This window comes from Macaca mulatta, chromosome 17 (assembly GCF_049350105.2).
Source record: "Macaca mulatta isolate MMU2019108-1 chromosome 17, T2T-MMU8v2.0, whole genome shotgun sequence".
In the NCBI taxonomy this organism is placed as follows: Eukaryota; Metazoa; Chordata; class Mammalia; order Primates; family Cercopithecidae; genus Macaca; species Macaca mulatta.
The window spans coordinates 51,825,118-51,850,682 of record NC_133422.1 but is presented as its reverse complement, the minus strand read 5'-3'; positions in this window follow the sequence as shown (position 1 = coordinate 51,850,682).

Here is a 25,565-nt window from a genome sequence, read left to right as displayed (position 1 = left end):
AAATCACCTCACAGAGTTACAGCTTTCCCCTCAAGAAGCCTTTCGCTAAGACAGTTCTTGTGGAATTGGCAAAGTGATATTTGGAAGCCCACAGAGGGTTATGGCGAAAAAGGAAATATCCTCAGATGAAATCTGGAAAGAAGCTTTCTGAGAAACTGCTTAGTGTTCTGTTAATTCATCTCACAGAGTTACATCTGTATTTCGTGGATCTCTTTGCTAGCCTTATTTCTGTGGAATATGAGAACAGATATTTCGGATCCCTTTGAAGACTATAGGGCAAAAGGAAATATCCTCCGATAACAAAGAGAAAGAAGCTTTCTGAGAAACTTCTTTGTGTTCTGAGAATCATCTCACAGAGTTACAGCTTTCCCCTCAAGAAGCCTTTCGCTAAGACAGTTCTTGTGGAATTAGCACAGTGATATTTGGAAGCCCACAGAGGGCTATGATGAAAAAGGAAATATCCTCAGGTGAAATATGGAAAGAAGCTTTCTGAGAAACTTCTCTGTGGTGTGTGACTTCCACTCACAGAGTTACAACTGTTTTTCGTGGATCTCTTTGCTAGCCTTATTTCTGGGGAGTCTGAGAACAGATATTTCGGATCCCTTTGAAGACGATACCGCCAAAGGAAATATCCTCCGATAACAAAGAGAAAGAAGCTTTCTGAGAAACTTCTTTGTGTTCTGTGAAATCACCTCACAGAGTTACAGCTTTCCCCTCAAGAAGCCTTTCGCTAAGACAGTTCTTGTGGAATTGGCAAAGTGATATTTGGAAGCCCACAGAGGGTTATGGCGAAAAAGGAAATATCCTCAGATGAAATCTGGAAAGAAGCTTTCTGAGAAACTGCTTAGTGTTCTGTTAATTCATCTCACAGATTTACATCTGTATTTCGTGGATCTCTTTGCTAGCCTTATTTCTGTGGAATCTGAGAAGAGATATTTCGGATCCCTTTGAAGACTATAGGGCCGAAGGAAATATCCTCCGATAACAAAGAGAAAGAAGCTTTCTGAGAAACTTCTTTGTGTTCTGTGAAATCATCTCACAGAGTTTCAGCTTTCCCCTCAAGAAGCCTTTCGCTAAGACAGTTCTTGTGGAATTGGCAAAGTGATATTTGGAAGCCCATAGAGGGCTATGGTGAAAAAGGAAATATCCTAAGATGATATCTGGAAAGAAGCTTTCTGAGAAACTGCTCTGTGATGTGTGACTTCCACTCACAGAGTTACATCTCTATTTCGTGGATCTCTTTGCTAGCCTTATTTCTGTGGAATCTGAGAAGAGATATTTCCTATTCCTTGGAAGGCAGTAGGGCCAAAGGAAGTATCCTCCGATAACAAAGAGAAAGAAGCTTTCTGAGAAACTTCTTTGTGTTCTGTGAAATCATCTCACAGAGTTACACCTTTCCCCTCAAGAAGCCTTTCGCTGAGACAGTTCTTGTGGAATTGGCAAAGTGATATTTGGAAGCCTCTAGAGGTCTATGGTGAAAAAGGAAATATCCTCAGATGAAATCTGGAAAGAAGCTTTCTGAGAAACTTCTCTGTGGTGTATGACTTCCACTCACAGAGTTATATCTGTATTTCGTGGATCTCTTTGCTAGCCTTATTTCTGTGGAATCTGAGAACAGATATTTCGGATCCCTTTGAAGACTATAGGGCCAAAGGAAATATCCTCCGATAAAAAAGAGAAAGAAGCTTTATGAGAAACTTCTTTGTGTTCTGTGTAATCATCTCACAGAGTTACAGATTTCCCCTCAAGAAGCCTTTCGCTAAGACAGTTCTTGTGGAATTGGCAAAGTGATATTTGGAAGCCCTTAGAGGGCTATGGTGAAAAAGGAAATATCCTAAGATGATATCTGGAAAGAAGCTTTCTGAGAAACTGCTTAGTGTTCTGTTAATTCATCTCACAGAGTTACATCTGTTTTTCGTGGATCTCTTTGCTAGCCTTATTTCTGTGGAATCTGAGAACAGATATGTAGGATCCCTTTGAAGACTATAGGGCCAAAGGAAATATCCTCTGATAACAAAGAGAAAGAACCTTTCTGAGAAACTTCTTTGGGTTCTGAGAAATCATCTCACAGAGTTACAGCTTTCCCCACAAGAAGCCTTTCGCTAAGACAGTTCTTGTGGAATTGGCAGAGTGATATTTGGAAGCCCACAGAGGGCTATGGTGAAAAAGGAAATATCCTCAGGTGAAATATGGAAAGAAGCTTTCTGAGAAACTTCTCTGTGGTGTGTGACTTCCACTCACAGTGTTACATCTGTATTTCGTGGATCTCTTTGCTAGCCTTATTTCTGGGGAATGTGAGAACAGATATTTCATATCCCTTTGAAGACTCTAGGGCCAAAGGAAATATCCTCCGATAACAAAGAGAAAGAAGCTTTCTGAGAAACTTCTTTGTGTTCTTTGAAATCACCTCACAGAGTTACAGCTTTCCCCTCAAGAAGCCTTTCGTTAAGACAGTTCTTGTGGAATTGGCAAAGTGGTATTTGGAAGCCCATAGAGGGTTATGGCGAAAAAGGAAATATCCTCAGAAGAAATCTGGGAAGAAGCTTTCTGAGAAACTGCTTAGTGTTCTGTTAATTCATCTCCCAGAGTTACATCTGTGTTTCGTGGATCTCTTTGCTAGCCTTATTTCTGTGGAATCTGAGAACAGATATTTCGGATCCCTTTGAAGACTATAGGGCCAAAGGAAATATCCTCCGATAACAAAGAGAAAGAAGCTTTCTGAGAAACTTCTTTGTGTTCTCTGAAATCATCTCACAGAGTTACAGCTTTTCCCTCAAGAAGCTTTTCACTAAGACAGTTCTTGTGGAATTTGCAAAGTGATATTTAGAAGCCCTTAGAGGGCTATGGTGAAAAAGGAAATGTCCTCAGATGAAATCTGGAAACAAGCTTTCTGAGAAACTGCTCTGTGGTGTGTGACTTCCACTCACAGAGTTACATCTGTATTTCGTGGATCTCTTTGCTAGCCTTATTTCTGTGGAATCTGAGAACAGATATTTCGGATCCCTTTGAAGACTATAGGGCCAAAGGAATTATCCTCCGATAACAAAGAGAAAGAAGCTTTCTGAGAAACTTCTTTGTGTTCTGTGAAATCACCTCACAGAGTTACAGCTTTCCCCTCAAGAAGCCTTTCGTTAAGACAGTTCTTGTGGAATTCGCAATGTGATATTTGGAAGCCCATAGAGGGTTATGGCGAAAAAGGAAATTTCCTCAGAAGAAATCTGGAAAGAAGCTTTCTGAGAAACTGCTTAGTGTTCTGTTAATTCATCTCCCAGAGTTACATCTGTATTTCGTGGATCTCTTTGCTAGCCTTATTTCTGTGGAATCTGAGAACAGATATGTCGGATCCCTTTGAAGACTATAGGGCCAAAGGAAATATCCTCCGATAACAAAGAGAAAGAAGCTTTCTGAGAAACTTCTTTGTGTTCTGAGAAATCATCTCACAGAGTTACAGCTTTCCCCTCAAGAAGCCTTTCGCTAAGACAGTTCTTGTGGAATTGGCACAGTGATATTTGGAAGCCCACATAGGGATATGGTCAAAAACGAAATATCCTCAGGTGAAATATGGAAAGAAGCTTTCTGAGAAACTTCTCTGTGGTGTGAGACTTCCACTCACAGTGTTACATCTGTATTTCGTGGATCTCTTTGCTAGCCTTATTTCTGGGGAATCTGAGAACAGATATTTCGGATCCCTTTGAAGACTATAGGGCCAAAGGAAATATCCTCCTATAACAAAGAGAAAGAAGCTTTCTTAGAAACTTCTTTGTGTTCGTGAAATCACCTCACAGAGTTACAGCTTTCCCCTCAAGAAGCCTTTCGCTAAGACAGTTCTTGTGGAATTGGCAAAGTGATATTTGGAAGCCCACAGAGGGTTATGGCGAAAAAGGAAATATCCTCAGATGAAATCTGGAAAGAAGCTTTCTGAGAAACTGCTTAGTGTTCTGTTAATTCATCTCACAGAGTTACATCTGTATTTCGTGGATCTCTTTGCTAGCCTTATTTCTGTGGAATCTGAGAAGAGATATTTCGGATCCCTTTGAAGACTATAGGGCCAAAGGAAATATCCTCCGATAACAAAGAGAAAGAAGCTTTCTGAGAAACTTCTTTGTGTTCTGTGAAATCATCTCACAGAGTTACAGCTTTCCCCTCAAGAAGCCTTTCGCTAAGACAGTTCTTGTGGAATTGGCAAAGTGATATTTGGAAGCCCATAGAGGGCTATGGTGAAAAAGGAAATATCCTAAGATGATATCTGGAAAGAAGCTTTCTGAGAAACTGCTCTGTGATGTGTGACTTCCACTCACAGAGTTACATCTGTATTTCGTGTATCTCTTTGCTAGCCTTATTTCTGTGGAATCTGAGAAGAGATATTTCCTTTTCCTTGGAAGGCAATAGGGCCAAAGGAAGTATCCTCCGATAACAAAGAGAAAGAAGCTTTCTGAGAAACTTCTTTGTGTTCTGTGAAATCATCTCACAGAGTTACAGCTTTCCCCTCAAGAAGCCTTTCGCTGAGACAGTTCTTGTGGAATTGGCAAAGTGATATTTGGAAGCCCCTAGAGGTCTATGGTGAAAAAGGAAATATCCTCAGATGAAATCTGGAAAGAAGCTTTCTGAGAAACTTCTCTGTGGTGTATGACTTCCACTCACAGAGTTACATCTGTATTTCGTGGATCTCTTTGCTAGCCTTATTTCTGTGGAATCTGAGAACAGATATTTCGGATCCCTTTGAAGACTATAGGGCCAAGGAAATATCCTCCGATAAAAAAGAGAAAGAAGCTTTATGAGAAACTTCTTTGTGTTCTGTGTAATCATCTCACAGAGTTACAGATTTCCCCTCAAGAAGCCTTTCGCTAAGACAGTTCTTGTGGAATTGGCAAAGTGATATTTGGAAGCCCTTAGAGGGCTATGGTGAAAAAGGAAATATCCTAAGATGATATCTGGAAAGAAGCTTTCTGAGAAACTGCTTAGTGTTCTGTTAATTCATCTCACAGAGTTACATCTGTTTTTCGTGGATCTCTTTGCTAGCCTTATTTCTGTGGAATCTGAGAACAGATATGTCGGATCCCTTTGAAGACTATAGGGCCAAAGGAAATATCCTCTGATAACAAAGAGAAAGAACCTTTCTGAGAAACTTCTTTGGGTTCTGAGAAATCATCTCACAGAGTTACAGCTTTCCCCACAAGAAGCCTTTCGCTAAGACAGTTCTTGTGGAATTGGCAGAGTGATATTTGGAAGCCCACAGAGGGCTATGGTGAAAAAGGAAATATCCTCAGGTGAAATATGGAAAGAAGCTTTCTGAGAAACTTCTCTGTGGTGTGTGACTTCCACTCACAGTGTTACATCTGTATTTCGTGGATCTCTTTGCTAGCCTTATTTCTGGGGAATGTGAGAACAGATATTTCATATCCCTTTGAAGACTCTAGGGCCAAAGGAAATATCCTCCGATAACAAAGAGAAAGAAGCTTTCGGAGAAACTTCTTTGTGTTCTGTGAAATCACCTCACAGAGTTACAGCTTTCCCCTCAAGAAGCCTTTCGTTAAGACAGTTCTTGTGGAATTGGCAAAGCGGTATTTGGAAGCCCATAGAGGGTTATGGCGAAAAAGGAAATATCCTCAGAAGAAATCTGGGAAGAAGCTTTCTGAGAAACTGCTTAGTGTTCTGTTAATTCATCTCCCAGAGTTACATCTGTGTTTCGTGGATCTCTTTGCTAGCCTTATTTCTGTGGAATCTGAGAACAGATATTTCGGATCCCTTTGAAGACTATAGGGCCAAAGGAAATATCCTCCGATAACAAAGAGAAAGAAGCTTTCTGAGAAACTTCTTTGTGTTCTCTGAAATCATCTCACAGAGTTACAGCTTTTCCCTCAAGAAGCTTTTCACTAAGACAGTTCTAGTGGAATTTGCAAAGTGATATTTAGAAGCCCTTAGAGGGCTATGGTGAAAAAGGAAATGTCCTCAGATGAAATCTGGAAACAAGCTTTCTGAGAAACTGCTCTGTGGTGTGTGACTTCCACTCACAGAGTTACATCTGTATTTCGTGGATCTCTTTGCTAGCCTTATTTCTGTGGAATCTGAGAACAGATATTTCGGATCCCTTTGAAGACTATAGGGCCAAAGGAATTATCCTCCGATAACAAAGAGAAAGAAGCTTTCTGAGAAACTTCTTTGTGTTCTGTGAAATCACCTCACAGAGTTACAGCTTTCCCCTAAAGAAGCCTTTCGCTAAGACAGTTCTTGTGGAATTGGCACAGTGATATTTGGAAGCCCATAGAGGGCTATGGTGAAAAAGGAATTATCCTAAGATGATATCTGGAAAGAAGCTTTCTGAGAAACTGCTCTGTGATGTGTGACTTCCACTCACAGAGTTACATCTGCATTTCGTGGATCTCTTTGCTAGCCTTATTTCTGTGGAATCTGAGAACAGATATTTCGAATCCCTTTGAAGACTACAGGGCCAAAGGAAATATCCTCCGATAACAAAGAGAAAGAAGCTTTCTGAGAAACTTCTTTGTGTTCTCTGAAATCATCTCACAGAGTTACAGCTTTTCCCTCAAAAGCTTTTCAGTTAGACAGTTCTTGTGGAATTTGCAAAGTGATATTTAGAAGCCCTTAGAGGGCTATGGTGAAAAAGGAAATGTCCTCAGATGAAATCTGGAAACAAGCTTTCTGAGAAACTGCTCTGTGGTGTGTGACTTCCACTCACAGAGTTACATCTGTATTTCTTGGATCTCTTTGCTAGCCTTATTTCTGTGGAATCTGAGAACAGATATTTCGGATCCCTTTGAAGACTATAGGGCCAAAGGAAATATCCTCCAATAACAAAGAGAAAGAAGCTTTCTGAGAAACTTCTTTGTGTTCTGAGAATCATCTCACAGAGTTACAGCTTTCCCCTCAAGAAGCCTTTCGCTAAGACAGTTCTTGTGGAATTGGCACAGTGATATTTGGAAGCCCACAGAGGCCTATGAAGAAAAAGGAAATATCCTCAGGTGAAATATGGAAAGAAGCTTTCTGAGAAACTTCTCTGTGGTGTGTGACTTCCACTCACAGAGTTACATCTGTATTTCGTGGATCTCTTTGCTAGCCTTATTTCTGGGGAGTCTGAGAACAGATATTTCGGATCCCTTTGAGGACGATAGCGCCAAAGGAAATATCCTCCGATATCAAAGAGAAAGAAGCTTTCTGAGAAACTTCTTTGTGTTCTGTGAAATCATCTCACAGAGTTACAGCTTTCCCCTCAAGAAGCCTTTCGCTAAGACAGTTCTTGTGGAATTGGCAAAGTGATATTTGGAAGCCCATAGGGGGTTATGGCGAAAAAGGAAATATCCTCAGAAGAAATCTGGAAAGAAGCTTTCTGAGAAACTGCTTAGTGTTCTGTTAATTCATCTCACAGAGTTAAATCTGTATTTCGTGGATCTCTTTGCTAGACTTATTTCTGTGGAATCTGAGAACAGATATTTCGGATCCCTTTGAAGACTCTAGGGCCAAAGGAAATATCCTCCTATAAGAAAGAGAAAGAAGCTTTCTGAGAAACTTCTTTGTGTTCTGAGAAATCATCTCACAGAGTTACAGCTTTCCCCTCAAGAAGCCTTTCCCTAAGACAGTTCTTGTGGAATTGGCACAGTGATATTTGGAAGCCCACATAGGGCTATGGTGAAAAAGGAAATATCCTCAGGTGAAATATGGAAAGAAGGTTTCTGAGAAACTTCTCTGTGGTGTGTGACTTCCACTCACAGTGTTACATCTGTATTTCGTGGATCTCTTTGCTAGCCTTATTTCTGGGGAATCTGAGAACAGATATTTCGGATCCCTTTGAAGACTATAAGGCCAAAGGAAATATCCTCCGATAACAAAGAGAAAGAAGCTTTCTGAGAAACTTCTTTGTGTTCTGTGAAATCATCTCACAGCGTTACAGCTTTCCCCTCAAGAAGCCTTTCGCTGAGACAGTTCTTGTTGAATTGGCAAAGTGGTATTTGGAAGCCCATAGAGGGTTATGGCGAAAAAGGAAATATCCTCAGAAGAAATCTGGAAAGAAGCTTTCTGAGAAACTGCTTAGTGTTCTGTTAATTCATCTCACAGAGTTACATCTGTATTTCGTGGATCTCTTTGCTAGCCTTATTTCTGTGGAATCTGAGAACAGATATGTCGGATCCCTTTGAAGACTATAGGGCCAAAGGAAATATCCTCTGATAACAAAGAGAAAGAACCTTTCTGAGAAACTTCTTTGGGTTCTGAGAAATCATCTCACAGAGTTACAGCTTTCCCCACAAGAAGCCTTTCGCTAAGACAGTTCTTGTGGAATTGCAGAGTGATATTTGGAAGCCCACAGAGGGCTAAGGTGAAAAAGGAAATATCCTCAGGTGAAATATGGAAAGAAGCTTTCTGAGAAACTTCTCTGTGGTGTGTGACTTCCACTCACAGTGTTACATCTGTATTTCGTGGATCTCTTTGCTAGCCTTATTTCTGGTTATTCTGAGAACAGATATTTCATATCCCTTTGAAGACTCTAGGGCCAAAGGAAATATCCTCCGATAACAAAGAGAAAGAAGCTTTCTGAGAAACTTCTTTGTGTTCTGTGAAATCATCTCACAGAGTTACAGCTTTCCCCTCAAGAAGCCTTTCGTTAAGACAGTTCTTGTGGAATCGGCAAAGTGATATTTGGAAGCCCATAGAGGCCTATGGTGAAAAAGGAAATATCCTCAGATGAAATCTGGAAAGAACATTTCTGAGATATTGCTCTGTGATGTGTGACTTCCACTCACAGAGTTACATCTGTATTTCGTGGATCTCTTTGCAAGCCTTATTTCTGTGGAATCTGAGAACAGATATTTCGGATCCCTTTGAAGACTATATGGCCAAAGGAAATATCCTCCGATAACAAAGAGAAAGAAGCTTTCTGAGAAACTTCTTTGTGTTCTGTGAAATCATCTCACAGAGTTACAGCTTTTCCCTCAAGAAGCCTTCCGCTAAGACAGTTCTTGTGGAATTGGCAAAGTGATATTTGGAAGCCCATAGAGGGCTACGGTGAAAAAGGAAATATCCTCAGATGAAATCTGGAAAGAAGCTTTCTGAGAAACTTCTCTGAGGTGTGTGACTTCCACTCACAGAGTTACATCTGTATTTCGTGGATCTCTTTGCTAGCCTTATTTCTGTGGAATCTGAGAACAGATATTTCGGATCCCTTTGAAGACTATAGGGCCAAAGGAAATATCCTCCGATAACAAAGAGAAAGAAGCTTTCTGAGAAACTTCTTTGTGTTCTGTGAAATCACCTCACAGAGTTACAGCTTTCCCCTCAAGAAGCCTTTAGTTAAGACAGTTCTTGTGGAATTGGCAAAGTGGTATTTGGAAGCCCATAGAGGGTTATGGCGATAAAGGAAATATCCTCAGAAGAAATCTGGGAAGAAGCTTTCTGAGAAACTGCTTAGTGTTCTGTTAATTCATCTCCCAGAGTTACATCTGTGTTTCGTGGATCTCTTTGCTAGCCTCATTTCTGTGGAATCTGAGAACAGATATGTCGGATCCCTTTGAAGACTATAGGGCCAAAGGAAATATCCTCCGATAACAAAGAGAAAGAAGCTTTCTGAGAAACTTCTTTGTGTTCTGTGAAATCATCTCACAGTGTTACAGCTTTCCCCTCAAGAAGCCTTTCGCTAAGAGAGTTCTTGTGGAATTGGCAAAGTGATATTTGGAAGCCCATAGAGGGCTATGTTGAAAAAGGCAATACCCTCAGATGAAATCTGGAAAGAAGCTTTCTGAGATATTGCTGTGTGATGTGTGACTTCCACTCACAGAGTTACATCTGTATTTCGTGGATCTCTTTGCTAGCCTTATTTCTGTGAAATCTGAGAACAGATATTTCGGATCCCTTTGAAGACTATAGGGCCAAAGGAAATATCCTCCGATAACAAAGAGAAAGAAGCTTTCTGAGAAACTTCTTTGTGTTCTGTGAAATCATCTCACAGAGTTACAGCTTTCCCCTCAAGAAGCCTTTCGCTAAGACAGTTCTTGTGGATTTGGCAAAGTGATATTTGGAAGCCCGTAGAGGGCTACGGTGAAAAAGGAAATATCCTCAGATGAAATCTTGAAAGAAGCTTTCTGAGAAACGTCTCTGTGGTGTGTGACTTCCACTCACAGAGTTACATCTGCATTTCGTGGATCTCTTTGCTAGCCATATTTCTGTGGAATCTCAGAACAGATATTTCGGATCCCTTTGAAGACTGTAGGGCCAAAGGAAATATCCTCCGATAACAAAGAGAAAGAAGCTTTCTGAGAAACTTCTTTGTGTTCTGTGAAATCATCTCACAGATTTACAGCTTTCCCCTCAAGAAGCCTTTCGCTAAGACAGTTCTTGTGGAATTCGCAAAGTGATATTTGGAAGCCCATAGAGGGTTATGGCGAAATAGGAAATATCCTCAGAAGAAATCTAGAAAGAAGCTTTATGAGAAACTGCTTAGTGTTCTGTTAATTCATCTCACAGAGTTACATCTGTATTTCGTGGATCTCTTTGCTAGCCTTATTTCTGTGGAATCTGAGAACAGATATTTCGGATCCCTTTGAAGACTATAGGGCCAAAGGAAATATCCTCCGATAACAAAGAGAAAGAAGCTTTCGGAGAAACTTCTTTGTGTTCTGTGAAATCATCTCACAGATTTACAGCTTTCCCCTCAAGAAGCCTTTCGTTAAGACAGTTCTTGTGGAATTCGCAAAGTGATATTTGGAAGCCCATAGAGGGTTATGGCGAAAAAGGAAATATCCTCAGAAGAAATCTGGAAAGAAGCTTTCTGAGAAACTGCTTAGTGTTCTGTTAATTCATCTCACAGAGTTAAATCTGTATTTCGTGGATCTCTTTGCTAGCCTTATTTCTGTGGAATCTGAGAACAGATATGTCGGATCCCTTTGAAGACTATAGGGCCAAAGGAAATATCCTCCGATAACAAAGAGAAAGAAGCTTTTGAGAAACTTCTTTGTGTTCTGAGAAATCATCTCACAGAGTTACAGCTTTCCCCTCAAGAAGCCTTTCGCTAAGACAGTTCTTGTGGAATTTGCACAGTGATATTTGGAAGCCCACATAGGCCTATGGTGAAAAAGGAAATATCCTCAGGTGAAATATGGAAAGAAGGTTTCTGAGAAACTTCTCTGTGGTGTGTGACTTCCACTCACAGTGTTACATCTGTATTTCGTGGATCTCTTTGCTAGCCTTATTTCTGGGGAATCTGAGAACAGATATTTGGGATCCCTTTGAAGACTATAGGGCCAAAGGAAATATCCTCCGATAACAAAGAGAAAGAAGCTTTCTGAGAAACTTCTTTGTGTTCTGTGAAATCATCTCACAGAGTTACAGCTTTCCCCTCAAGAAGCCTTTCGCTAAGACAGTTCTTGTGGAATTGGCAAAGTGATATTTGGAAGCCCATAGAGGGCTATGGTGAAAAAGGAAATACCCTCAGATGAAATCTGGAAAGAAGCTTTCTGAGATACTGCTCTGTGATGTGTGACTTCCACTCACTGAGTTACATCTGTATTTCGTGGATCTCTTTGCTAGCCTTATTTCTGTGGAATCTAAGAACAGATATTTCGGATCCCTTTGAAGACTATAGGGTCAAAGGAAATATCCTCTGATAACAAAGAGAAAGAACCTTTCTGAGAAACTTCTTTGGGTTCTGAGAAATCATCTCACAGAGTTACAGCTTTCCCCACAAGAAGCCTTTCGCTAAGACAGTTCTTGTGGAATTGGCAGAGTGATATTTGGAAGCCCACAGAGGGCTATGGTGAAAAAGGAAATATCCTCAGGTGAAATATGGAAAGAAGCTTTCTGAGAAACTTCTCTGTGGTGTGTGACTTCCACTCACAGTGTTACATCTGTATTTCGTGGATCTCTTTCCTAGCCTTATTTCTGGGGAATCTGAGAAAAGATATTTCATATCCCTTTGAAGACTCTAGGGCCAAAGGAAATATCCTCCGATAACAAAGAGAAAGAAGCTTTCTGAGAAACTTCTTTGTGTTCTGTGAAATCATCTCACAGAGTTACAGCTTTCCCCTCAAGAAGCCTTTCGTTAAGACAGTTCTTGTGGAATCGGCAAAGTGATATTTGGAAGCCCATAGAGGCCTATGGTGTAAAAGGAAATATCCTCAGATGAAATCTGGAAAGAACCTTTCTGAGATATTGCTCTGTGATGTGTGACTTCCACTCACAGAGTTACATCTGTATTTCTTGGATCTCTTTGCAAGCCTTATTTCTGTGGAATCTGAGAACAGATATTTCGGATCCCTTTGAAGACTATAGGGCCAAAGGAAATATCCTCCGATAACAAAGAGAAAGAAGCTTTCTGAGAAACTTCTTTGTGTTCTGTGAAATCATCTCACAGAGTTACAGCTTTCCCCTCAAGAAGCCTTTCGCTAAGACAGTTCTTGTGGAATTGGCAAAGTGATATTTGGAAGCCCATAGAGGACTACGGTGAAAAAGGAAATATCCTCAGATGAAATCCGGAAAGAAGCTTTCTGAGAAACTTCTCTGTGGTGTGTGACTTCCACTCACAGAGTTACATCTGTATTTCGTGGATCTCTTTGCTAGCCTTATTTCTGTGGCATCTGAGAACAGATATTTCGGATCCCTTTGAAGACTCTAGGGCCAAAGGAAATATCCTCCGATAACAAAGAGAAAGAAGCTTTCTGAGAAACTTCTTTGTGTTCTGTGAAATCACCTCACAGAGTTACAGCTTTCCCCTCAAGAAGCCTTTCGTTAAGACAGTTCTTGTGGAATTCGCAAAGTGATATTTGGAAGCCCTTAGAGGGTTATGGCGAAAAAGGAAATATCCTCAAAAGAAATCAGGAAAGAAGCTTTCTGAGAAACTGTTTAGTGTTCTGTTAATTCATCTCACAGAGTTATATCTGTATTTCGTGGATCTCTTTGCTAGCCTTATTTCTGTGGAATCTGAGAACAGATATTTCGGATCCCTTTGAAGACTATAGGGCCAAAGGAAATATCCTCCGATAACAAAGAGAAAGAAGCTTTCTGAGAAACTTCTTTGTGTTCTGAGAATCATCTCACAGAGTTACAGGTTTCCCCTCAAGAAGCCATTCGCTAAGACAGTTCTTGTGGAATTGGCACAGTGATATTTGGAAGCCCACAGAGGGCTATGATGAAAAAGGAAATATCCTCAGATGAAATCTGGAAAGAAGCTTTCTGAGAAACTTCTCTGTGGTGTGTGACTTCCACTCACAGAGTTACATCTGTATTTCGTGGATCTCTTTGCTAGCCTTATTTCTGGCTAGTCTGAGAACAGATATTTCGGATCCCTTTGAAGATGATAGCGCCAAAGGAAATATCCTCCGATAACAAAGACAAAGAAGCTTTCTGAGAAACTTCTTTGTGTTCTGTGAAATCGTCTCACAGAGTTACAGCTTTCTCCTCAAGAAGGCTTTCGCTAAGACGGTTCTTGTGGAATTGGCAAAGTGATATTTGGAAGCCCATAGAGGGCTATGGTGAAAAAGGAAATATCCTCAGATGAAATATGGAAAGAAGCTTTCTGAGAAACTGCTCAGTGATGTGTGACTTCCACTCACAGAGTTACATCTGTATTTCGTGGATCTCTTTGGTAGTCTTATTTCTGTGGAATCTGAGAAGAGATATTTCGGATCCCTTTGAAGACTATAGGGCCAAAGGAAATATCCTCCGATAACAAAGAGAAAGAAGCTTTCTGAGAAACTTCTTTGTTTTCTTTGAAATCATCTCACAGTGTTACAGCTTTCCCCTCAAGAAGGCTTTCGCTAAGACGGTTCTTGTGGAATTGGCAAAGTGATATTTGGAAGCCCATAGAGGGCTATGGTGAAAAAGGAAATATCCTCAGATGAAATCTGGAAAGAAGCCTTCTGAGAAACTGCTCTGTGATGTGTGACTTCCACTCACAGAGTTACATATGTATTTCGTGGATCTCTTTGCTAGCCTTATTTCTGTGGAATCTGAGAACAGATATTTCGGAACTCTTTGAAGACTATAGAGCCAAAGGAAATATCCTCCGATAACAAAGAGAAAGAAGCTTTCTGAGAAACTTCTTTGTGTTGTGTGAAATCATCTCACAGAGTTACAGCTTTCCCCTCAAGAAGCCTTTCGCTAAGACGGTTCTTGTGGAATTGGCAAAGTGATATTTGGAAGCCCATAGAGGGCTATGGTGTAAAAGGAAACATCCTCAGATGAAATCTGGAAAGAAGCTTTCTGAGAAACTGCTTAGTGTTCTGTAAATTCATCTCACAGAATTACATCTGTATTTCGTGGATCTCTTTGCTAGCCTTATTTCTGTGCAATCTGAGAACAGATATTTCGGATCCCTTTGAAGACTCTAGGTCCAAAGGAAATATCCTCCGATAACAAAGAGAAAGAAGCTTTCTGAGAAACTTCTTTGTGTTCTGTGAAATCATCTCACAGAGTTACAGCTTTCCCCTCAAGAAGCCTTTCGCTAAGACAGTTCTTGTGGAATTGGCAAAGTGATATTTGGAAGCCATTGAGGGCTATGGTGAAAAAGGAAATATCCTCAGATGAAATCTGGAAAGAAGCTTTCTGAGAAACTGCTCTGTGATGTGTGACTACCACTCACAGAGTTATATCTGTATTTCTTGGTCTCTTTGCGAGCCTTATTTCTGTTGAATCTGAGAACAGATATTTCGGATCCCTTTGAAGACTATAGGGCCAAAGGAAATATCCTCCGATAACAAAGAGAAAGAAGCTTTCTGAGAAACTTCTTTGTGTTCTGTGAAATCATCTCACAGAGTTACAGCTTTCCCCTCAATAAGCCTTTCGCTAAGACAGTTCTTGTGGAATTGGCAAAGTGATATTTAGAAGCCCGTAGAGGGCTATGGTGAAAAAGGAAGTATCCTCAGATGAAATCTGGAAAGAAGCTTTCTGAGAAACTTCTCTGTGATGTGTGACTTCCACTCACAGAGGTACATCTGTATTTCCTGGATCTCTTTGCTAGCCTTATTTCTGTGGAATCTGAGAACAGATATTTCGGATCCCTTTGAAGACTATAGGGCCAAAGTAAATATCCTCCGATAACAAAGAGAAACAAGCTTTCTGAGAAACTTCTTTGTGTTCTGTGAAATCATCTCCCAGAGTTACAGCTTTCTCCTCAAGAAACCTTTCGCTAAGACAGTTCTTGTGGAATAGGCAAAGTGATATTTGGAAGCCCATAGAGGGCTATGGTGAAAAAGGAAATACCCTCAGATGAAATCTGGAAAGAAGCATTCTGAGAAACTGCTCTGTATTGTGTGACTTCCACTCACAGAGTTACATCTGTATTTCTTGGAACTCTTTACTAGCCTTATATCTGTGGAATCTGAGAACAGATATTTCCCATCCGTTTGAAGACTATAGGGCCAAAGGAAATATCCTCCGACAACAAAGAGAAAGAAGCTTTCTGAGAAACTTCTTTGTGTTCTGTGAAATCATCTCACAGAGTTGCAGCTTTCCTCTCAAGAAGCCTTTCGCTAAGACAGTTCTTGTGGAATTGGCAAAGTGATATTTGGAAGCCCTTAGAGGGCTCTGGTGAAAAAGGAAATATCGTCAGATGAAATCTGGAAAGAAGCTTTCTGAGAAACTTCTCTGTGGTGTGTGACTTCCACTCACAGAGTTACATCTGTATTTCTTGGATCTCTTTGCTAGCCTTATTTCTGTGGAATCTGAGAACAGATATTTCGGATCCCTTTTAAGACTATAGGGCCAAAGGAAATATCCTCCGATAACAAAGAGAAAGAAGCTTTCTGAGAAACTTCTTGTGTTCTGTGAAATCATCTCACAGAGTTACAGCTGTCCCCTCAAGAAGCCTTTCGCTAAGACAGTTCTTGTGGAATTGGCAAAGTGGTATTTGGAAGCCCATAGAGGGCTATGGTGTAAAAGGAACATCCTCAGATGAAATCTGGAAAGAAGCTTTCTGAGAAACTCCTTAGTGTTCTGTAAATTCATCTCACAGAGTTACATCTGTATTTCGTGGATCTCTTTGCTAGCCTTATTTCTGTGGAATCTGAGAACAGATATTTCGGATCCCTTTGAAGACTATAGGGCCAAAGGAAATATCCTCCGATAACAAAGAGAAAGAAGCTTTCTGAGAAACTTCTTTGTGTTCTGTGAAATCATCTCACAGAGTTACAGCTTTCACCTCTAGTAGCCTTTCGCAAATACAGTACTTGTGGAATTGGCGAAGTGATATTTGGAAGCCATTGAGGGCTATGGTGAAAAAGGAAATATAGTCCGATGAAATCTGGAAAGAAGCTTTCTGAGAAACTGCTCTGTGATGTGTGACTACCACTCACAGAGTTATATCTGTATTTCTTGGTCTCTTTGCGAGCCTTACTTCTGTTGAATCTGAGAACAGATATTTCGGATCCCTTTGAAGACTATAGGGCCAAAGGAAATATCCTCCGATAACAAAGAGAAAGAAGCTTTCTGAGAAACTTCTTTGTGTTCTGTGAAATCATCTCACAGAGTTACAGCTTTCCCCTCAATAAGCCTTTCGCTAAGACAGTTCTTGTGGAATTGGCAAAGTGATATTTAGAAGCCCGTAGAGGGCTATGGTGAAAAAGGAAATATCCTCAGATGAAATCTGGAAAGAAGCTTTCTGAGAAACTTCTCTGTGATGTGTGACTTCCACTCACAGAGGTACATCTGTATTTCCTGGATCTCTTTGCTAGCCTTATTTCTGTGGAATCTGAGAACAGATATTTCGGATCCCTTTGAAGACTATAGGGCCAAAGTAAATATCCTCCGATAACAAAGAGAAACAAGCTTTCTGAGAAACTTCTTTGTGTTCTGTGAAATCATCTCCCAGAGTTACAGCTTTCTCCTCAAGAAACCTTTCGCTAAGACAGTTCTTGTGGAATAGGCAAAGTGATATTTGGAAGCCCATAGAGGGCTATGGTGAAAAAGGAAATACCCTCAGATGAAATCTGGAAAGAAGCATTCTGAGAAACTGCTCTGTATTGTGTGACTTCCACTCACAGAGTTACATCTGTATTTCTTGGAACTCTTTGCTAGCCTTATATCTGTGGAATCTGAGAACAGATATTTCCCATCCGTTTGAAGACTATAGGGCCAAAGGAAATATCCTCCGACAACAAAGAGAAAGAAGCTTTCTGAGAAACTTCTTTGTGTTCTGTGAAATCATCTCATAGAGTTGCAGCTTTCCTCTCAAGAAGCCTTTCGCTAAGACAGTTCTTGTGGAATTGGCAAAGTGATATTTGGAAGCCCAGAGAGGGCTATGGTGAAAAAGGAAATATCCTCAGATGAAATCTGGAAAGAAGCTTTCTGAGATACTGCTCTGTGATATGTGACTTCCACTCACAGAGTTACATCTGTATTTCGTGGATCTCTTTGCTAGCCTTATTTCTGTGGAATCTGAGAACAGATATTTCGGATCCCTTTGAAGACTATAGGGTCAAAGAAAATATCCTCCAATAACAAAGAGAAAGAAGCTTTCTGAGAAACTTCTTTGTGTTCTGTGAAATCATCTCACAGAGTTACAGCTTTCCCCTCAAGAAGCCTTTCGCTAAGACGGTTCTTGTGGAATTGGCAAAGTGATACTTGGAAGCCCATAGAGGGCTATGGTGAAAAAGGAAATATCCTCAGTTCAAATCTGGAAAGAAGCTTCCTGAGAAGCTGCTCTGTGATGTGTGACTTCCACTCACAGAGTTAAATCTGTATTTCGTGGATCTCTTTGCTAGCCTTATATCTGTGGAATCTGAGAACAGATATTTCGGATCCCTTTTAAGACTATAGGGCCAAAGTAAATATCCTCCGATAACAAAGAGAAAGAAGCTTTCTGAGAAACTTCTTTGTGTTCTGTGAAATCATCTCCCAGAGTTACAGCTTTCTCCTCAAGAAACCTTTCGCTAAGACAGTTCTTGTGGAATTGGCAAAGTGATATTTGGAAGCCCATAGAGGGCTATGGTGAAAAAGGAAATACCCTCAGATGAAATCTGGAGAGAAGCATTCTGAGAAACTGCTCCGTATTGTGTGACTTCCACTCACAGAGTTACATCTGTATTTCTTGGATCTCTTTGCTAGCCTTATTTCTGTGGAATCTGAGAACAGATATTTCGGATCCCTTTTAAGACTATAGGGCCAAAGGAAATATCCTCCGATAACAAAGAGAAAGAAGTTTTCTGAGAAACTTCTTTGTGTTCTGTGAAATCATCTCACAGAGTTACAGCTTTCCCCTCAAGAAGCCTTTCGCTAAGACAGTTCTTGTGGAATTGGCAAAGTGATATTTGGAAGCCCATAGAGGACTACGGTGAAAAAGGAAATATCCTCAGATGAAATCCGGAAAGAAGCTTTCTGAGAAACTTCTCTGTGGTGTGTGACTTCCACTCACAGAGTTACATCTGTATTTCGTGGATCTCTTTGCTAGCCTTATTTCTGTGGCATCTGAGAACAGATATTTCGGATCCCTTTGAAGACTATAGGGCCAAAGGAAATATCCTCTGATAACAAAGAGAAAGAAGCTTTCTGAGAAACTTCTTTGTGTTCTATGAAATCACCTCACAGAGTTACAGCTTTCCCCTCAAGAAGCCTTTCGTTAAGACAGTTCTTGTGGAATTCGCAAAGTGATATTTGGAAGCCCTTAGAGGGTTATGGCGAAAAAGGAAATATCCTCAAAAGAAATCAGGAAAGAAGCTTTCTGAGAAACTGTTTAGTGTTCTGTTAATTCATCTCACAGAGTTATATCTGTATTTCGTGGATCTCTTTGCTAGCCTTATTTCTGTGGAATCTGAGAACAGATATTTCGTATCCCTTTGAAGACTATAGGGCCAAAGGAAATATCCTCCGATAACAAAGAGAAAGAAGCTTTCTGAGAAACTTCTTTGTGTTCTGAGAATCATCTCACAGAGTTACAGCTTTCCCCTCAAGAAGCCATTCGCTAAGACAGTTCTTGTGGAATTGGCACAGTGATATTTGGAAGCCCACAGAGGGCTATGATGAAAAAGGAAATATCCTCAGATGAAATCTGGAAAGAAGCTTTCTGAGAAACTTCTCTGTGGTGTGTGACTTCCACTCACAGAGTTACATCTGTATTTCGTGGATCTCTTTGCTAGCCTTATTTCTGGCTAGTCTGAGAACAGATATTTCGGATCCCTTTGAAGATGATAGCGCCAAAGGAAATATCCTCCGATAACAAAGACAAAGAAGCTTTCTGAGAAACTTCTTTGTGTTCTGTGAAATCATCTCACAGAGTTACAGCTTTCCCCTCAAGAAGGCTTTCGCTAAGACGGTTCTTGTGGAATTGGCAAAGTGATATTTGGAAGCCCATAGAGGGCTATGGTGAAAAAGGAAATATCCTCAGATGAAATATGGAAAGAAGCTTTCTGAGAAACTGCTCAGTGATGTGTGACTTCCACTCACAGAGTTACATCTGTATTTCGTGGATCTCTTTGGTAGTCTTATTTCTGTGGAATCTGAGAAGAGATATTTCGGATCCCTTTGAAGACTATAGGGCCAAAGGAAATATCCTCCGATAACAAAGAGAAAGAAGCTTTCTGAGAAACTTCTTTGTTTTCTTTGAAATCATCTCACAGTGTTACAGCTTTCCCCTCAAGAAGGCTTTCGCTAAGACGGTTCTTGTGGAATTGGCAAAGTGATATTTGGAAGCCCATAGAGGGCTATGGTGAAAAAGGAAATATCCTCAGATGAAATCTGGAAAGAAGCCTTCTGAGAAACTGCTCTGTGATGTGTGACTTCCAATCACAGAGTTACATATGTATTTCGTGGATCTCTTTGCTAGCCTTATTTCTGTGGAATCTGAGAACAGATATTTCGGAACTCTTTGAAGACTATAGAGCCAAAGGAAATATCCTCCGATAACAAAGAGAAAGAAGCTTTCTGAGAAACTTCTTTGTGTTGTGTGAAATCATCTCACAGAGTTACAGCTTTCCCCTCAAGAAGCCTTTCGCTAAGACGGTTCTTGTGGAATTGGCAAAGTGATATTTGGAAGCCCATAGAGGGCTATGGTGTAAAAGGAAACATCCTCAGATGAAATCTGGAAAGAAGCTTTCTGAGAAACTGCTTAGTGTTCTGTAAATTCATCTCACAGAATTACATCTGTATTTCGTGGATCTCTTTGCTAGCCTTATTTCTGTGGAATCTGAGAACAGATATTTCGGATCCCTTTGAAGACTATAGGTCCAAAGGAAATATCCTCCGATAACAAAGAGAAAGAAGCTTTCTGAGAAACTTCTTTGTGTTCTGTGAAATCATCTCACAGAGTTACAGCTTTCCCCTCAAGAAGCCTTTCGCTAAGACAGTTCTTGTGGAATTGGCAAAGTGATATTTGGAAGCCATTGAGGGCTATGGTGAAAAAGGAAATATCCTCAGATGAAATCTGGAAAGAAGCTTTCTGAGAAACTGCTCTGTGATGTGTGACTACCACTCACAGAGTTATATCTGTATTTCTTGGTCTCTTTGCGAGCCTTATTTCTGTTGAATCTGAGAACAGATATTTCGGATCCCTTTGAAGACTATAGGGCCAAAGGAAATATCCTCCGATAAGAAAGAGAAAGAAGCTTTCTGAGAAACTTCTTTGTGTTCTGTGAAATCATCTCACAGAGTTACAGCTTTCCCCTCAATAAGCCTTTCGCTAAGACAGTTCTTGTGGAATTGGCAAAGTGATATTTAGAAGCCCGTAGAGGGCTATGGTGAAAAAGGAAATATCCTCAGATGAAATCTGGAAAGAAGCTTTCTGAGAAACTTCTCTGTGATGTGTGACTTCCACTCACAGAGGTACATCTGTATTTCCTGGATCTCTTTGCTAGCCTTATTTCTGTGGAATCTGAGAACAGATATTTCGGATCCCTTTGAAGACTATAGGGCCAAAGTAAATATCCTCCGATAACAAAGAGAAACAAGCTTTCTGAGAAACTTCTTTGTGTTCTGTGAAATCATCTCCCAGAGTTACAGCTTTCTCCTCAAGAAACCTTTCGCTAAGACAGTTCTTGTGGAATAGGCAAAGTGATATTTGGAAGCCCATAGAGGGCTATGGTGAAAAAGGAAATATCCTCAGATGAAATCTGGAAAGAAGCTTTCTGAGAAACTGCTCTATGGTGTGTGACTTCCACTCACAGAGTTACATCTGTATTTCTTGGAACTCTTTGCTAGCCTTATATCTGTGGAATCTGAGAACAGATATTTCCCATCCGTTTGAAGACTATAGGGCCAAAGGAAATATCCTCCGACAACAAAGAGAAAGAAGCTTTCTGAGAAACTTCTTTGTGTTCTGTGAAATCATCTCACAGAGTTGCAGCTTTCCTCTCAAGAAGCCTTTCGCTAAGACAGTTCTTGTGGAATTGGCAAAGTGATATTTGGAAGCCCTTAGAGGGCTCTGGTGAAAAAGGAAATATCGTCAGATGAAATCTGGAAAGAAGCTTTCTGAGAAACTTCTCTGTGGTGTGTGACTTCCACTCACAGAGTTACATCTGTATTTCGTGGATCTCTTTGCTAGCCTTATTTCTGTGGAATCTGAGAACAGATATTTCGGATCCCTTTGAAGACTATAGGGCCAAAGGAAATATCCTCCGATAACAAAGAGAAAGAAGCTTTCTGAGAAACTTCTTTGTGTTCTGTGAAATCATCTCACAGAGTTACACCTTTCCCCTCAAGAAGCCTTTCGCTAAGACAGTTCTTGTGGAATTGGCAAAGTGATATTTGGAAGCCCAGAGAGGGCTATGGTGAAAAAGGAAATATCCTCAGATGAAATCTGGAAAGAAGCTTTCTGAGATACTGCTCTGTGATATGTGACTTCCACTCACAGAGTTACATCTGTATTTCGTGGATCTCTTTGCTAGCCTTATTTCTGTGGAATCTGAGAACAGATATTTCGGATCCCTTTGAAGACTATAGGGCCAAAGAAAATATCCTCCAATAACAAAGAGAAAGAAGCTTTCTGAGAAACTTCTTTGTGTTCTGTGAAATCATCTCACAGAGTTACAGCTTTCCCCTCAAGAAGCCTTTCGCTAAGACGGTTCTTGTGGAATTGGCAAAGTGATACTTGGAAGCCCATAGAGGGCTATGGTGAAAAAGGAAATATCCTCAGTTCAAATCTGGAAAGAAGCTTCCTGAGAAGCTGCTCTGTGATGTGTGACTTCCACTCACAGAGTTAAATCTGTATTTCGTGGATCTCTTTGCTAGCCTTATATCTGTGGAATCTGAGAACAGATATTTCGGATCCCTTTTAAGACTATAGGGCCAAAGTAAATATCCTCCGATAACAAAGAGAAAGAAGCTTTCTGAGAAACTTCTTTGTGTTCTGTGAAATCATCTCCCAGAGTTACAGCTTTCTCCTCAAGAAACCTTTCGCTAAGACAGTTCTTGTGGAATAGGCAAAGTGATATTTGGAAGCCCATAGAGGGCTATGGTGAAAAAGGAAATATCCTCAGATGAAATCTGGAAAGAAGCTTTCTGAGAAACTGCTCTATGGTGTGTGACTTCCACTCACAGAGTTACATCTGTATTTCTTGGAACTCTTTGCTAGCCTTATATCTGTGGAATCTGAGAACAGATATTTCCCATCCGTTTGAAGACTATAGGGCCAAAGGAAATATCCTCCGACAACAAAGAGAAAGAAGCTTTCTGAGAAACTTCTTTGTGTTCTGTGAAATCATCTCACAGAGTTGCAGCTTTCCTCTCAAGAAGCCTTTCGCTAAGACAGTTCTTGTGGAATTGGCAAAGTGATATTTGGAAGCCCTTAGAGGGCTCTGGTGAAAAAGGAAATATCGTCAGATGAAATCTGGAAAGAAGCTTTCTGAGAAACTTCTCTGTGGTGTGTGACTTCCACTCACAGAGTTACATCTGTATTTCGTGGATCTCTTTGCTAGCCTTATTTCTGTGGAATCTGAGAACAGATATTTCGGATCCCTTTGAAGACTATAGGGCCAAAGGAAATATCCTCCGATAACAAAGAGAAAGAAGCTTTCTGAGAAACTTCTTTGTGTTCTGTGAAATCATCTCACAGAGTTACACCTTTCCCCTCAAGAAGCCTTTCGCTAAGACAGTTCTTGTGGAATTGGCAAAGTGATATTTGGAAGCCCAGAGAGGGCTATGGTGAAAAAGGAAATATCCTCAGATGAAATCTGGAAAGAAGCTTTCTGAGATACTGCTCTGTGATATGTGACTTCCACTCACAGAGTTACATCTGTATTTCGTGGATCTCTTTGCTAGCCTTATTTCTGTGGAATCTGAGAACAGATATTTCGGATCCCTTTGAAGACTATAGGGCCAAAGAAAATATCCTCCAATAACAAAGAGAAAGAAGCTTTCTGAGAAACTTCTTTGTGTTCTGTGAAATCATCTCACAGAGTTACAGCTTTCCCCTCAAGAAGCCTTTCGCTAAGACGGTTCTTGTGGAATTGGCAAAGTGATACTTGGAAGCCCATAGAGGGCTATGGTGAAAAAGGAAATATCCTCAGTTCAAATCTGGAAAGAAGCTTCCTGAGAAGCTGCTCTGTGATGTGTGACTTCCACTCACAGAGTTAAATCTGTATTTCGTGGATCTCTTTGCTAGCCTTATATCTGTGGAATCTGAGAACAGATATTTCGGATCCCTTTTAAGACTATAGGGCCAAAGTAAATATCCTCCGATAACAAAGAGAAAGAAGCTTTCTGAGAAACTTCTTTGTGTTCTGTGAAATCATCTCCCAGAGTTACAGCTTTCTCCTCAAGAAACCTTTCGCTAAGACAGTTCTTGTGGAATTGGCAAAGTGATATTTGGAAGCCCATAGAGGGCTATGGTGAAAAAGGAAATACCCTCAGATGAAATCTGGAAAGAAGCATTCTGAGAAACTGCTCTGTATTGTGTGACTTCCACTCACAGAGTTACATCTGTATTTCTTGGATCTCTTTGCTAGCCTTATTTATGTGGAATCTGAGAACAGATATTTCGGATCCCTTTTAAGACTATAGGGCCAAAGGAAATATCCTCCGATAACAAAGAGAAAGAAGCTTTCTGAGAAACTTCTTGTGTTCTGTGAAATCATCTCACAGAGTTACAGCTGTCCCCTCAAGAAGCCTTTCGCTAAGACAGTTCTTGTGGAATTGGCAAAGTGGTATTTGGAAGCCCATAGAGGGCTATGGTGTAAAAGGAACATCCTCAGATGAAATCTGGAAAGAAGCTTTCTGAGAAACTCCTTAGTGTTCTGTAAATTCATCTCACAGAGTTACATCTGTATTTCGTGGATCTCTTTGCTAGCCTTATTTCTGTGGAATCTGAGAACAGATATTTCGGATCCCTTTGAAGACTATAGGGCCAAAGGAAATATCCTCCGATAACAAAGAGAAAGAAGCTTTCTGAGAAACTTCTTTGTGTTCTGTGAAATCATCTCACAGAGTTACAGCTTTCACCTCTAGTAGCCTTTCGCAAATACAGTACTTGTGGAATTGGCGAAGTGATATTTGGAAGCCATTGAGGGCTATGGTGAAAAAGGAAATATCCTCAGATGAAATCTGGAAAGAAGCTTTCTGAGAAACTGCTCTGTGATGTGTGACTACCACTCACAGAGTTATATCTGTATTTCTTGGTCTCTTTGCGAGCCTTATTTCTGTTGAATCTGAGAACAGATATTTCGGATCCCTTTGAAGACTATAGGGCCAAAGGAAATATCCTCCGATAACAAAGAGAAAGAAGCTTTCTGAGAAACTTCTTTGTGTTCTGTGAAATCATCTCACAGAGTTACACCTTTCCCCTCAAGAAGCCTTTCGCTAAGACAGTTCTTGTGGAATTGGCAAAGTGATATTTAGAAGCCCGTAGAGGGCTATGGTGAAAAAGGAAATATCCTCAGATGAAATCTGGAAAGAAGCTTTCTGAGAAACTTCTCTGTGATGTGTGACTTCCACTCACAGAGGTACATCTGTATTTCCTGGATCTCTTTGCTAGCCTTATTTCTGTGGAATCTGAGAACAGATATTTCGGATCCCTTTGAAGACTATAGGGCCAAAGTAAATATCCTCCGATAACAAAGAGAAACAAGCTTTCTGAGAAACTTCTTTGTGTTCTGTGAAATCATCTCACAGAGTTACAGCTTTCCCCTCAAGAAGCCTTTCGCTAAGACGGTTCTTGTGGAATTGGCAAAGTGATATTTGGAAGCCCATAGAGGGCTATGGTGAAAAAGGAAATATCCTCAGTTCAAATCTGGAAAGAAGCTTCCTGAGAAGCTGCTCTGTGATGTGTGACTTCCACTCACAGAGTTAAATCTGTATTTCGTGGATCTCTTTGCTAGCCTTATATCTGTGGAATCTGAGAACAGATATTTCGGATCCCTTTTAAGACTATAGGGCCAAAGTAAATATCCTCCGATAACAAAGAGAAAGAAGCTTTCTGAGAAACTTCTTTGTGTTCTGTGAAATCATCTCCCAGAGTTACAGCTTTCTCCTCAAGAAACCTTTCGCTAAGACAGTTCTTGTGGAATTGGCAAAGTGGTATTTGGAAGCCCATAGAGGGTTATGGCGAAAAAGGAAATATCCTCAGAAGAAATCTGGGAAGAAGCTTTCTGAGAAACTGCTTAGTGTTCTGTTAATTCATCTCCCAGAGTTACATCTGTATTTCG